Source organism: Bubalus kerabau, chromosome 20, assembly GCF_029407905.1.
Source record: "Bubalus kerabau isolate K-KA32 ecotype Philippines breed swamp buffalo chromosome 20, PCC_UOA_SB_1v2, whole genome shotgun sequence".
NCBI lineage: Eukaryota > Metazoa > Chordata > Mammalia > Artiodactyla > Bovidae > Bubalus > Bubalus kerabau.
In genome coordinates this window covers 2092728-2096830 of record NC_073643.1, presented here as the reverse complement: position 1 = coordinate 2096830, position 4103 = coordinate 2092728, and positions in this window count along the sequence as shown.

The window sequence follows — 4103 nt, the reverse complement described above, 5'->3', positions numbered from 1 at the left end:
AGAGAACTCTCATTTCCCTAAAATTCATATCCACAGTCCCATAGCCCATTAGAATTCCATGTTTGAAATTCAGTCTTTCAGTTTTCAGAAAATATCAAGTATATCCTTTGTACTATATAAACCATACCATAGGATCCTGAGCAGAATCTGGTAGTCAAATATGTTCATTTTTCCGCAGCAATGTCTGAGAAATCAGTTAAGTGGCTTATAGAAAGACTCTAACAGCCTCATGACAGTTCAGGTCAGACTTCACTGCTAAATCAATTACCACAATCTTAAGGTGTTGGGGTTTGGACTGCATATTTAAGGACTTCTAAGCCTTATTTGGGGAAATATACTGTTCATTTGTTGCATCAATTTTCATTTCTGTTCACATCACTGCTTGTCTTACAGGCAGAAACTCTGACATCTCTCTGATGGGCAGAGCAGTTACCTGGTCCCACCCTGGGGAAACCCTGGGTCCTAGCCAAATACTCCCTCCCTTCAGCAACTCCGTCTGCAGCCCTCCCCCCTCCCCCAGTTCACCCTGGATCTTTTCTTCTACAGTGTACAGGTCTCATTTCACCACTTTGACTTCACAAATGTGTTTGCATCGGAAAAACCAAACACTTGTAAATAGAGGACTCCCAGATCTCCCAATCTCTAGTCTTTTTTGTTTTGCTCAGTAACATCTATGCTGTCATTTTTCCCTCAGACCCAACCTTCAGGTGACTTCCTGATCCACCACAGTTCAGTTCAGTCGCTCAGTCATGTCTTTGTCACAACTCTTTGTGACCCCATGGACTGCAGCACACCAGGCCTCCCTGTCCATCACCAACTCCTGAAGTTTATTCAAACTCGTGTCCATTGGGTCGGTGATGCCATCCAACCATCTCATCCTCTGTCATCCCCTTCTCCCGCCTTCAATCTTTCCCAGCATCACGGTCTTTTCTAAGGAGTCACTTCTTCGCATCACATGGCCAAAGTATTGGAGTTGCAGCTTCAACATCAGTCTGTCCAAAGAATATTCAGGATTGATTTCTATAGGATGGACTGGTTGGATCTCCTTGCAGTCCAAGGGACTCTCAAGAGTCACCTCCAACACCACAGTTCAAAAGCATCAATTCTTCAGCACTCAGCTTTCTTTATAGCCCAACTCTCATATCCATACGTGACTATTGGAAAAACCATAGCTTTGACTAGATGGACCTTTGTTGGCAAAGTAATATCTCTGCTTTTTAATATGCTGTCTAGAATGGTCATAACTTTTCTTCCAAGGAGTAAACATCTTTTAATTTCATGGCTACAGTCACCATCTGCAGTGATTTTGGAGCCCCCCAAAATAAAGTCTGCCATTGTTTCCACTGTTTCCCCATCTATTTGCCATGAAGTGATGGGACCAGATGACATGATCTTAGTTTTCTGAATGTTGAGCTTTAAGCCAACTTGTGCACTCTCTACTTGCACTTTCATCAAGAGACTCTTTAGTTCTTCCTCGCTTTCTGCCATAAGCGTGGTGTCATCTGCATATCTGAGGTTATTGATATTTCTGCCAGCAATCTTGATTCCAGCTTGTGTTTCATCCAGCCCAGCATTTCTCATGATGTACTCTGCATAAAAGTTAAATAAGTGCGGTGACAATTTACAGCCTTGATATATTCCTTTTCCCATTTGGAACCAGTCTGTTGTTCCATGTCCAGTTCTAACTGTTGCTTCTTGACCTGAATACAGATTTCTCAAGAGGCAGGTCAGGCGGTGTTGTATTCCCATCTTTTTCAGAATTTTCCACAGTTTGTTGTGATCCACACAGTCAAAGGCTTTGGCATAGTTGATAAAGAAGAAATAGACATTTTTCTGGAACTCTCTTGCTTTTTTGATGATCCAACAGATGTTGTCAATTTGATCTCTGGTTCCTCTGCCTTTTCTAAACCAGCTTGAACATCTGGAAGTTCACAGTTCACATATTGTTGAAGACTGGCTTGGAGAATTTTGAACATTACTAGTGTGTGATATGGAGAAGGCAATGGCACCCCACTCCAGTACTCTTGCCTGGAAAATCCCATGGATAGAGGAGCCTGGTGCGCTGCAGTCCATGGGGTCGCTAGGAGTCGGACATGACTGAGTGACTTCACTTTCACTTTTCACTTTCATGCATTGGAGAAGGAAATGGCAACCCACTCCAGTGTTCTTGCCTGGAGAATCCCAGGGACAGGGGAGCCTGGTGGGCTGCCGTCTATGGGGTCGCACAGAGTCAGACACGACTGACGTGACTTAGCAGCAGCAGCAGCAGTGTGTGAGATGAGTGCAATCGTGTGGTAGTTTGAGCATTCTTTGGCACACCTTTCTTTGGAATTGGAATGAAAACTGACCTTTTCCAGTCCTGTGGCCACTGCTGAGTTTTCCAAATTTGCTGGCATATTGAATGCAGCACTTTCACAGCATCATCTTTCAGGATTTGAAATAGCTCAACTGGAATTCCATTACCCCCACTAGTTTTGTTCAGAGTGATGCTTCCTAAGACCCACTTGACTTCGCATTCCAGGATGTCTGGCTCTAGGTGAGTGATCGCCAATAGCTGCCTAATCCCACCAAGCAATTTACTAGCCCTGCCCCTAATACACCCACTAGTACTACAAAAATAGTCAGGGGCCTGTAAAGAGCCCCCACCTGCCAACTGGTGGGACTTTCCCCACTTTAGCACATGTACTCACCTCACAGTATCCTGTACTAATCTTTGTCAGCCATTGGACTCATTAACTGCTCATAAATATTCCATGAATGTGCTGTGCTTAGTTGCTCAGTTGTGTCTGACTCTTTGTGACCCCAGGGACTGTAGCCCACCAGGCTCCTCTGTCCATAGGGATTCTCCAGGCAAGAATACTGGAATGGGTTGCTCTGACTTTCCTCCAAGGAATCTTCCCAACACAGGGCTTGAACCCAGATCTCCCACATTGCAGGCAGATTCTTTACCAGCTGAGTGACCAGGGAAGCCCATTCCATGAATATATACATCTAATTATAACAGACTAAATTATAGGAAGAACATGCACAGTAGAGCACCTTGTTATATAACCTGCAGCTATCAATCAATGACACCCCCTAATTACACAAATGACCCTGCCTTAAAAACTGTACTCCAGCCCTCCAGGGCCATTTGTTTCCCTTGCACGGCCCTCCTCCCGAAGTTTTCCTTCTGTACTTTTTTTGTGTATACTCAGTTCAGTCGCTCAGTCGTGTCCAACTCTTTGCAACCCTATAGACTGCAGCACACCAGGCTTCCCTGTCCATCAACTCCCGGAGCTTGCTCAAACTCATGTCCATCGAGTTGATGATGCCATCCAACCATCTCATCCTCTGTTATCCCCTTCTCCTCCTGCCTTCAATCTTTCCCAGCATCAGGGTCTTTTCTAAGGAGTCAGTTCTTCACATCAGGTGGCCAAAATATTGGAGCATCAGCTTCAGCATCAGTCCTTCCAATGAATATTCAGGACTGATTTCCTTTAGGATTGACTGGTTTGATCTCTTTGCTGTCCAAGGGACTCTCAAGAGTCTTCTCCAACACCACAGTTCAAAAGCATCAATTCTTTGGCTCTCAGCTTTCTGTCCGACTCTCACATCCATACACGACTACTGGAAAAACCATAGCTTTGACTATATGGACCTTTGTTGGCAAAGTAATGTTTCTGCTTTTTAATATGCTGAGTTGTCATAGCTTTTATCCAAGGGGCAAATGTCTTTTAATTTCATGGCTGCGGTCACCATCTACAGTATACTCAGTCTTGTCCAACTCTTTGTGATCTGTTCTTTCCTGATTGTTAATAAACTTCCTTGCAACAGGTAAGACCTTAGATTCTTCCTTGCATCCTTACCAAGAACTGAGGCCCATAGGAGAAACAGTCTTGAGACTCTCCTTCTGCTGACAGTTCATAGTGTTCTCACATGGCAAAAGGGACCAAGAAGCTCTCTGGGGCACCTCTTTTATAAGCACACTAATGCCATTCATGACGGCTCCACTGCTGTGACCTAACCACCTCCTAAAGGCCCCACCTCCCAATATCATTACCTTGAGGGTTAAGGTTTCAACACAGGGATTTTGAGGGTACATAATCATTGACACCACAACA